Source organism: Aegilops tauschii, chromosome 7 (assembly GCF_002575655.3).
Source record: "Aegilops tauschii subsp. strangulata cultivar AL8/78 chromosome 7, Aet v6.0, whole genome shotgun sequence".
NCBI lineage: Eukaryota > Viridiplantae > Streptophyta > Magnoliopsida > Poales > Poaceae > Aegilops > Aegilops tauschii.
The window spans coordinates 362,316,000-362,327,841 of record NC_053041.3 but is presented as its reverse complement, the minus strand read 5'-3'; positions in this window follow the sequence as shown (position 1 = coordinate 362,327,841).

Below are 11,842 nucleotides of genomic sequence, written 5' to 3'. Positions count from 1 at the left end.
TCTCTCAAGAAGGCTCGTGGTTTTGAGAGGGAACGTGTCACCTTTGTGTGCATAATTCAAATTTGAAATACAAGCACATGCTCCAGAGCACCAAACTTGGTTGAAAAATCACATGTGTGTCCTCGGGTAAATTTCTAGGTCCCATGCAAGAAATGGGAATGAAATTTAAAAATCTGGGCGTCGTGGCTCGGCCAAATACATTGAGAAACTTGGTTTTTAATTCCTGTAAATCCAAAACACGCATAAAAATCCTGAAACTTGGCATGGTGTCATGACATGGCACCAACATGTTGTGGTAATCTTGATGTCCAATTTGCGAAGGCGCGCAAATTAACAATCAACAAAGTCAATTGGAACAAGTGTTGTCACATTACAATTGGAAACACAAGTATTATCTTTCAAACAGTGCCAAGTGATTAACATCAGTGTGCATGATTATTTATAAATGTTGATCCATGGTGTGAACTACTTCCGAGTTGTGTCCGTAACCGAGGACGCGGCTATCAATAGATTAAATACACTCTGTAGAGGTAGCGCACTTTACCCACACCACGGAATCCATGGCCTCGCACTCCCATTTGGGTGGACCAACGTCATTCCGACGGAACCCTCCCATTGCCATGACACTCTCCCGGCCACTCTGACTTACTCCCCACTTGGCTAAGTCCTGGGTGGCCCCGTGCCTACCAAAGGCATGAATGGCCACCGTCGTGGCAAAACATAAACGGTCCCAAACAGGGACAAGGTACCGTAACAACAAACGGGCACACAAGGTTATGTCTGCTTACCGGGCCAGGGTAACACACGCCCATAACCTTCCTCGTTGGAGGTATCGACCAGAGGGATGACAACTGAATAAAGGCCTTCCCATAAAGGCAAATGTGGTTGCACAGGGAAAAACCCGATTCAGTGGCACCATGACCCGGTCAACGATATGTTCAAGTTGAGTTATTATCATGTTTAACTCAAAGTAAAAATAACCGGTGTCATGATATGCCATGAAAATGCAACCTTACATTATGCATCACATATTATCGGAAATAAATGGATCAACCTCATCAAGTATTCCACTAACCATAATGATCAGCAAACTCATACCACTTCTTTGGTTATTATAATTCATCAAACTTAACCATGATATTAACTTAAAATAATCCATTTTCTTAGTTCAGAAAATATTAACCAAAATAGTCCTTTTTCATAGTCAATTTATTATCACATAACCAAATGTTACTTCTACTGACTTAAACTAACTTAGTTAGTCTCAAACTACTATAACTAAGCATACCAAACAAAACAAGCATTCAACAGAAATAAATATTTATTTAAGTGATTTAAATGCATGAACTAAATCATTATTGAACTTTGGAAAAGCACAAATATTGAGATGGCACCATGAAAATGGTACTGTGGCTTGCCTTAGTGCAGATGAGGGTCACACTCCTCCTGTGATCCACAAGACAAGTTTCACCTTTTGAAAATAATTAAAAACAGAAAAGAAAATATCAAAAACACTCTAAAAATCACCAGAAAATTTAGACAGCAAAGAAAAATCTCATTTTTGGTGAGCTGCTAGATCTTTTCATTAAGAACACAATGCAAAAAGAATCACTTCATTTTGACTTAAGGTTAAAAAGTTGTGGCTATTTGAAGTTCTCTAAATTTTTTGAAATATAAATAAAATGAACAGGGGGTGACGTCAGCGCCACGCCAGCGCATACCACTTCGGCCGCGGGGCTGGGTGGCTGACAGTGGGCCACCACTGTCAGTTTTAGAGGGAGAGGGAGATAAACAGAGGTGGCGTTGGGATACGCCGGCGTTTCTTCGGCGAGGAGAGGTCGGCGGCCAGATCTAGAGGGATAGGAAGCAAGAGGGGGTCGAGGCGCACCTGCCCGTACCCGTAGAATAGCTAGGGGTGGTCGGATGGGGTCGGAACGAGCCTCTCCAGCGGCGGCAAGAAGCAGAGGTCGCCAGAGTTGGAGACGACGGTGATGTGGGGCTGCACCGGGGGCTCCAATGGGGTCGGACAACACCAGTGAAGCACCACTGAGGCTCCGGAAGAGTGGCTTGAGCTCGGGAAAGGCTGGAAAGGTGGAGGTGAACCATGGAGATCGCCTGTGAGCTCGAGCTCGGGGACGGCGGCCCGAGGCCTGCCGGCCGGGCTGCGGCTTTCTACTGTGTTGTGGAGTGTGGAGGAGTGGTGGGTGATGCTCGAGGAGTCTGGGGGTGGCCGTATTTATAGGCGAGCGAGGTGAGGGGATCGGGCTCCGCCGGAGAGCATCTGGACTCGGTGCCCGGTGACGAACGGCGTCAGCGAGAGGGGGAGAAGGCGTCGTAGCTCGTGCGGGTAATGTGGGAGGGCGGAGACGAACACAGGAGCGGAGATGGCGATGAACACAGTGGCGCGGCGCACTGTTGGGTTGGCCGGGTCGTGCTCGTGCTTGCTGTGGCGAGCTCCGGTGTCGACGAGCGCCAGCGAGGAGTTAAGAGGGTCAAGACGATGATCGTGGCGTGGTTTGGCAAGGTGCGACGGTCGGAGAAGCGAGCACGAGCTCAACAGAGGCTCGGACGCGTCGCAGAGCGCGTCGACCGCATGCCAGCACGCCTGGAATGACGTGTTCACCACGTGAACTATGACATCAGGCCGCGCTAAGCTCAAACTCCATGTTTGGCAGGTAGTCCTTAGTGGTTTGGGTGGTTCCAACACTTTGAGTTGACTCAAGGGGCTGTGTGTGCGTAGTTTACTTCATGGTAAGTTTCTGGATAGTAACTTGTGGAGTTAGCTGAGAGTGATCTAGTAAGAGTTGAGGGCTGGGCTTTGGGGTTTAGCAGTCTCTTAGGAAGGTCATGAAGCTCAAGAAAAATCAGCCTCATTGGATCAAGGAAAATTATACTTGTTGTAGAAACTGCCTTTTCTGACCAGAACAGAAAAGATTTTCTGTAGCAAAAATATTCCAAAAAGTGATGAAATGTTTTTGCTCAGGAAGGTGCCTTAGGGTTCAAATAATATTTGGAAATTTTTTCAGGATTTTAGGAGCAATAAAAATGAGGGTTGCTGATTAGGGTTTTTGAAGAGAAAATGAATATTTTTCATTTAAGAAAAATATTCCTAGGATTATTTTGGGATCATTCAGAGAAGAAATGATGGCTTGGGGGAGAGGTGAGCCACTTGGGTGAAAATCAAGGGTATGCCCAAGGGTTTAAGTCCAACTGAAATGATTCAAAAACCCAAATTCAAATAAAAAGGGAATCAAAATCAGAAAAAAGAAGAGGGGGCAAAAACCAGGCTATCACAAACCTCCCCCACTTAAGATGAATCTCGTCCTCGAGATTCGGTTGCTCGGGAAAGCAGTTCTGGATTGGTTGCCTTAAGAAATTCCTCTCGTTCCCAAGTTACCTCTTCCTCGGTGTGATGCTCCCACTTAACCTTATAAAACTTTATCGCTTTACTACGAGTGACCCTTTCCATTTCATCCAATATTCTGAACGGTTTCTCCTCATATGTTAAATCTTTAGCCAGCTCTAATTCTGACATATCCGTCTTTTTCTCTGGAGGCGATATACATCGTCTTAGATGTGAGACATGGAACACATTGTGCACTTCTAACAATTCCGGGGGCAATTCCAACTGATATGCAACAGTACCCACTCTGTACATAACTGGGAACGGACCAATATACCTGGGTTCCAATTTTCCGCGAGTCTGAAATCATTTGACTCCTTTCATAGGGGCGACTCGGAGGTATACATGCTCTCCGGGTTCAAAACTGATATGTCGGTGCTTTGCATCATAATAACTCTTCTATCGGGACATAGCCCATTGCAATCTATCTCGGATTTCCTTCACTTGCTTTTCAGCTTCCATCATGAGATCAATTCCGAAAATGTGGCTATCTCTGGTGTGAGACCAATTTAGCAGACGGACATACAAAGCTTCATAGGGTGACATCTTTAGACTGGTCTGAAAGCTGTTGTTGTAGGAGAACTCGGCATACGACAGACAATCTTCCCATTTGGGTCCTTGGGCCAAAGCACATGCTCGAAGCATATCTTCGAGTATTTGGTTTACACATTCAGTCTGCCCATCTGTGTGAGGATGATAAGCTATGTTGTACTTTAGCACGGTCCCCAAAGCTTGATGGAGACGTGACCAGAAAGCTGAGGTAAAAAGTGACCCTCTATCGAAAGTGATCCTTCTTGGTACTCCATGCAGACTGACTATTTTGGACACATACAATTGTGTGAGAGATTGGCTCAGTAGGTGGTTCTGATGGGAATAAAATGAGCTACCTTGGTCAATGTGTCCACTACGACCCATACTGCATTGTTGCCTCGGTGAGTCCTTGGTAATCCTGTGATAACATCCATACATACATCATCCCACTTCCATTGCGGAACGGGCAAGGATTGGAGGAGTCTGGCGGGTTTCTGGTGTTCTGCCTTCACTTTGTTGCATATGTCGCAACAAGCCACAAAATAGGCAATGTCTTTCTTCATCCCATCCCACCAGAATATCTGTCGAAGGTCTTTGTACATTTTGGTACCTCCGGGGTGAATGGAATACGAAGATTCGTGTGCTTCTGCCAGTAACTTCTTTCTTAAGTCTGCTTGATTCGGTACACAAACCCTTCCGCGGAACCTTAGTGTACCTTGCTGATCCTTAGAGAAATCTTGTGTCTGGCCTTCTAACATACGCTTGATGTGTTTTTGTAGCACTGGGTCGTCTGACTGGGCCTTGCGGATCTCATCCTTGAGGGTAGGAGTAACTTCCATCATATTAGCAAGACCAGTATCAGTAATGACCAGATTGAGTTGAGTGATCTCTTCCTGAAGTTTGGGAGGCAAGGACTCCATCATGGTATTCAAACTGGCAGGCTTGCGGCTGAGTGCATCGGCTACCACATTGGCCTTACCCAGATGATAATTAATTCCAAGGTCATAATCCTTGACTAATTCGAGCCATCTTCGTTGGTGAGGTTTACGTCCGGCTGAGTAAATATATACTTGACACTTTTGTGGTCCGTAAATATTTGACACCTTTTTCCAATGAGGTACTGTCTCCAAATTTCACTACTACAGGATGCTGCTAACGCGACACTACGATCAGAGACCCTTCAAGAAACTGTGTGTGATGCCATAATCGCAAACGGTGCTATATGAAAACCGTCAGAAATGTGTAAAACATTTGCGATGACGGATGCATCAAACACGGTTCAGGTCTTAGTTGCGTGTGGGATGAAGGTTATACGGTTCAGTTCAATGAACTATTTGCGATGAGGAGGAACAAAAGAAACGGGCAGCCAGATGGAGGCGTGTGCAATACATAGCATATGGTTCACTCGGATGAGCTGTTTGTGATTAGTCAACACAAAAGAAATGGTCAGCCAGATCAAAGGTGTGTGCGATGTACAGCACACAGTTCACTCGGATGAATTGTTTGTGATTAGGCAAGAGAACATAAATGGTTCAATATAACAAGATGTGTGTGATACGCGGCAAACAAGTCCGTAATCAGAAATGTGTGCGAAGACCGATAATAACGCAGACGATTGCTTCTAATAAGACGTATGTGATATGCTTTGCCTACACAACATCTATTGGCCATTGTGGGACGGGCGGTCATCCGGATACGCCATAAGGATGCGAAGAGGCAATCCTATCAGCAAGGACTAGCTATTCCACCAGTAGGTTATGTAAGAAAACTATCAAGTTAAGTGTGCTCAGGCTGGAGTAGCCATCGGATGGGTGACTGGATGGGAAGTTGTGTCGATGTTAAATTAGGTGATGGGATGGGTCATTTCGGTCAAATGACCGAAATGCCCCATTCTCTCAGCTAATTTAACCTCGAGGTCCTTGTTTTTCTTAACACATGTTAAAGAAGGTCTACCACATTACTTTTTGACAATGTGCGGTACGTGGCATACTGTTGATCCATCCGACCTATTTGTGATGGAATAGGCCGTGTGTGTTGTGGGCAAACACTTGCTAGTATTCAACCGTTTGGGATTGATGAATTCATCACCGACGGGATCCCTAGTGTGGTCCGTGTTCATCTGATCATCATCTACTTCTTGTGCTAGCTCGATGCTAAGTTTCCATTAATTGATGGTGTTTTATGAACACGCCACCATTTCCTGCCATTTCCTCACCTGTTTCCCGCCACCCTGCTATATTGCGCATAGGGGGCGCGCGCCGCATGGAGGCGACAAGCGCAGCCTGTAGCACATCCACCTTTTCCAAGCATGCCAACCCACCAAAGCGCCGCCTCTGCCATCAACCTCGTCGACGAGGAAAATGAGCAGGCGCCACGACCCGTCGAGGCCGAGGCGCTCCCCAGCAACGCGATGGACGACGCTGTGATGCGCGTCATCGCCAGGGTTGAGCAGACCTTTGGCGCATGGCGCTTGAGCGCCGTGGATCAAGATAGGCATGTCAGCACCGACAGGCTGCAGCTCGCCGCACAACATGATCGCTGGCGCGCCGCAGAGCAAGCTAGGCGTGTCCGCGCCGATAGGCTTGGAGCACCGCAGAGCGAGAGGCGCGGCGCACCGCATAGCAAGAGTGGATCCATCGGCGCTTGCCTGCTGTCAACACGGCGTCACAGCTGGGTACACGTCCCATCAGTACCGCCATTCCTCGCCATGAGTGGGCAGAGGCCCTCAGCACCGTACTGGCACCAGATGCCGGCCACGTCGTACTTGCACCGGACGCCCGCCGCGCCCTTCAGATGGGTGCCACCGTTCGCCTTGTCCGCGGCCCGCTGGATGCCAACGCGCTGGTCCGTAGGCTCAACCGCCTCCTTGGCCCAGGTGTCCACCTGGGCCCAGAAGAGGACCATGGCCGTCGCATCCTCGAGCTGGTGATCTCCGATGAAATAGCCAACTTGGAGCTCGAGATCGCGCTCCAGATGTACCGCGAGCGTGTCGACCGCTTGGACGAACGCCTGCACGAGTTCAGGCAGAGCCAAGAGCTACCCTAGGCAAGGGCTGCTGGTCATGGTCTCATGGACGTGTTTTATTTCAAAAAGTTGTTTCGATGTGGATAGCTTTGTATTCACAACAATCATAGTATTGCTCTATTTCAATGTGTGTTCTCTGTTTTCCATTCTTATATGTTCTGTTTCAATGTGTGTATATACGCTTTCCATTCTGTATATGTGGATGATAACAACTAGATTCAAATTAGTATACAAAAACAGATAGAAAATGGAATTCATAATATATATATATATATTAATTGTTCATTAGATCATCACAGAATATATATATTTATAAAATATCATCACATATACGTGATGATACTTAACTACTAGGTACAATGCATAAAATTGAAAACGAACAATACTAAAACTAATAATCCCTCATGGGGCCAGTATTCCGGCAGCCCCTCGCCAGCAGCTCCCTAGTGCGTGGCGTCTTCCCAGTGCGGAGATAGTACTCCGACTCCTCCGCCTCGCGGTGCTTGACGTACCAATCTGCCTCTTGCTGGCGGGCGCGTGCGGCCGATCTTGCCATTTCGTTGGGCGCCCCCCAGAGCTCCTCGTTGGTCGCACGCTGGAGCTTATCGGCCCACCTCCACGCAGGGACGAGGCGCCCAGCGCCTATGACCTTCCTCGCGAAGTACCCGTCTTCGTACACCTCCTCGGCACGATGACGCGCCCGCCCCCAAAGCTCCGCCGCCTCCTTTTTCCAGGCGGCATCACGGGCTTCACAGGCCGCCTGGTACCTGGCTTCCTCCTCCGCCATCTCCTTCTTGAATGCCACTTGCCTGGCTTTCTCAGCCGGCGGCAGCGACTTCCACAGACAAAGATTGTACTAGCCCCAAAACCAATCCAAAGTTGGGGCGTCCGGCGCAACCTCGTCTGGCGGCGCGTAGGGGTCCTCGTCGCTGCTAATCGAGTGAGCATCCTCGGGGGGGGGGGGGGGCGACTCCTCGTCGGCGCGTGGGCAGACCGGCGGCGCCATGGCAGAGATTTGAGAGAGAGAGAGAGAGAGAGAGGGCGAGCGAGGGGAGGATGTAGATGAGAATGCAGGCGGGACGACGTGAGCAAGGTAGTATTTATTGGCGGCCGGAATCTAGATCGACGGGGACAGTACACACGCCGGTCGCCGGAATTTACGAGTACTATAGTTTGAATTACACACAATTCCCGCAGCAAATCCGTGTGTGAACATAATAGCTGACGGTTTCCAATACAGAACCGTGTCTGATTAATGACCCCCGCCAATCACCTACCAAACCTCGAGCCGCGAGATAGAGTGCCAATCGTGCGGGGGCCGGTTGTCTTGCCAGATCTTTACATTTTCATTTTTGAACACCAGATATTTACATCGTCTGATGATTTTTTAACTCGCACACAAGTACACAAAAATATGATTTTTCAAACCGTTTTGGTTAGGCGTTGCATGTAGATGTAGTTCATATTTGAACAACGGTAATTAAATTGTTAGAAAATCACTTAAATGTCTTTAAAAGGTCAAATGACCCCTGAAAATTTCCAAATCTTCACATGACAGTTGTATTAGTGCATGTTAAACGTAGGAAAATATTTGAAGGCCGTAAGAGGAAGCTATCTCCCGGCCGTCAGCAAACATGCATTGTTCCCTCTAGGAACCACAAACCTTCTAGTCAGTTGCTCCGGTTTGTGAGGGGTGTGTGTCCAAACTTTCGTCAGACAGGCCAATTTTTTTACCACATCATCTTGGTGGCATGACATTAAATCAAACAAGGTTTCATGTTTTTCTGATCATTTTTTAATTTTTTGGAATTAAAATGCCATGGCATGCACTCCATGCATGTGCCCATGCGTTGACACCAATATGTTTGAAAATTCATTTGAATTTACTGCACATGGAATTAACTCGCACACAAGTACACAAAAATAAGATTTTTCAAACCGTTTTGGTTAGGCGTTGCATGTAGATGTAGTTGAAATTTGAATTACAGTCATTAAATGGTTAGAAAATCAATTAAATATCTTTAGAAGGTCAAATGACCCCTGAAATTTACACATGCAGTTGTATTAGTGCACGTTAAACGTAGGAAAAAATTGAAGGCCGTAAGAGGAAGCTATCTCCCGTTCGTCATCAAACATGCACCGTTCCCTCTCGGAACCATGAACCTTCTAGCGAGTTGCTCCGGTTTGTGAGGGGCATGTGTCCAAACGTTTGTCAAACATGCCAATTTCTATACCACATCATCTTGGTGGCATGACATTACATCAACAAAGGTTTCATATGTTTCAGGTCATTTTTCTATTTTTTGAATTAAAATGCCATGTCACTCCATGCATACGTATGCATGTGTCCATGTCGTGAGACCAATATGTTTGAAAATTCCTTCTAATTTACTGCACATGGAATTAACTCGCACACAAGTACACAGATATGATTTTCAAACCGTTTTGGTTAGGCATTGCATGTAGATGTAGTTCAAATTTGAATTACGGTCATTAAATAGTTAGAAAATCACTTAAATGTCTTTAAAAGGTCAAATGACCCCTAGAATTTTCCAAAATTCACATTAGTGCACGTTAGACGTTGAAAAAATTTCAAGGCCGTAAGAAGAAGCTATCTCCCATTCGTCATCAAACATGCATTGTTCCCTCTCAAAACCATGAACCTTCTAGCGAGTTGGTCCGGTTTGTGAGGGGTGTGTTTCCAACCTTTCGTCAAACATGCCAATTTCTTTACCACATCATCTTGGTGGCATGACATTAAATCAAGCAAGGTTTCATGTTTTTCTGATCATTTTGTTATTTTTTGGAATTAAAATGCCATGGCATGCACTCCATGCATGTGCCCATGCCTTGACACCAATATGTTTGAAAATTCCTTCGAATTTACTACACAAGGAATTAACTCGCACACAAGTACACAAAAAATGATTTTTCAAACCGTTATGGTTAGGCGTTGCATGTAGATGTAGATCAAATTTGAATTACGGTCATTAAATGGTTAGAAAATCACCTAAATGTCTTTAAAAGGTCAAATGACCCTGATATTTACCAAATTTTCACATGACAATTGTATTAGTGCATGTTAAACGTATAGGAAGAAATTTGAAGGCCGTAAGAGGAAGCTATCTCCCGTTCGTCATCAAACATGCATTGTTCCCTCTCGGAACCACGAACCTTCTAGCGAGTTGCTCCGGTTTGTGAGGGGTGCGTGTCCAAACGTTGGTCAAACATGCCAATTACTTTACCACATCATCTTGGTGGCATGACATTACATCAACCAAGGTTTCATGTGTTTCTCATCATTTTTCTATTTTTTGAATTAAAATGCCATGCCACTCCATGCATACGTATTCATGCATATGTGTCCATGTCGTGATACAAATATGTTTGAAAATTCCTTCTAGTTTACTGCACATGGAATTACTCGCACACAAGTACACAAATATGATTTTTCAAACCGTTTCGGTTACGCGTTGCATGTAGATGTAGTTCAAAATTGAATTATGGTCATTAAATGCCTAGAAAATCACTTAAATGTCTTTAAAAGGTCAAATGACCCCTAGAATTTTCAAAAATTTCACATTACAGTTGTAGTAGTGCACGTTAGATGTAGAAAAAAATTCATGGCCGTAAGAGGAAGCTATGTCCCGTTCGTCATCAAACATGCATTGTTACCTCTCGGAACCACGAGCCTTCTAGTGAGTTGCTCCGGTTTGTGAGGGGTGTGTGTCTGGTCAAACATGCCAATTTTTTTACCACATCATCTTGGTGGCATGACATTACATCAACCAAGGTTTCATGTGTTTCTGATTTTTTTTTAATTTTTTGAATTAAAATGCCATGTCACTCCATGCTTAATTGTGTCATAGCCGTTAGACCAATATGTTTGAAAACTCCTTCCAATTTACTGCACATGGAATTAAATCGCACACGAGTACACAAAATATGATTTTTCAAACCGTTATGGTAGCTATTGCATGTACATGTAGTTAAGATTTCAATTACGGTCATTAAATGCCTGGAAAATCACTTAAATGTCTTAGAAGGTCAAATGACCCCTGAAATTTTCCAAAATTTGACATGACAGTTGTATTAGTACTACAAAATTTCCCGTTCATTTAAAACACCGTCCGTTGGCACTTTATTCCACATTCGTCTTTCACATCTAATAAAAAATATCTACAACATCACACAGAGTTGTTTTCTAGGAACCGTTTGTGATGAAAATATCTAGGTCTATTTAAGTCTCCCTCCTTAAGCTTCGCTGGCTCGTCTTCTCCAGTGCCGGCAACCCCCGAATCCACGAATCCCGATCCCAATTCCCGCACCCCCTTCTTGCAAAGATGAGGCCGTGGAAATGCTTTGTGAAGGCTTGTACGATCGCCGCCCCCCCCCCCCCCCCCGCGAGCGCCGCCGCCTGCGCCGAGAGTGTGGCCGCCTACGCCGAGAGTGCCGCTGCATCCGCATTGAGCGCGACCGCTTCCGCCGAGAGGGCGTTTGCGGCAGCCGAGACAGCTGCAGCTGCTGCTGCGATGGCGGCTGCAAACGCCGAGAGTGCTCGAGCTGCCGTCCGTGTCGCTGATGTCGCCCTGGCCCGGGTCGAGGACATCGACGCCAAGATCGAGGATGCACACGCCAAGGTATTCCAGGCCACCTCGGACTCCAGCATGCAACCCACGTCTGAAAAGGCGGCGGTGGCCATGGAGCACCTGCTTCCTCATGAGGTCGCCGAGCGGGAGCTGGAGATGCAGGAGGCGGCGGTGTAGGATCGAAAGTATGTCTAGAGGTGGGGTGATGAGACTACTTGACCAAATAAAAATCTAGCCTTTTTCCAATTTTAAGTCATGGCAGATTTTTAGCAACTTAGCACAAATCAAGTAATCA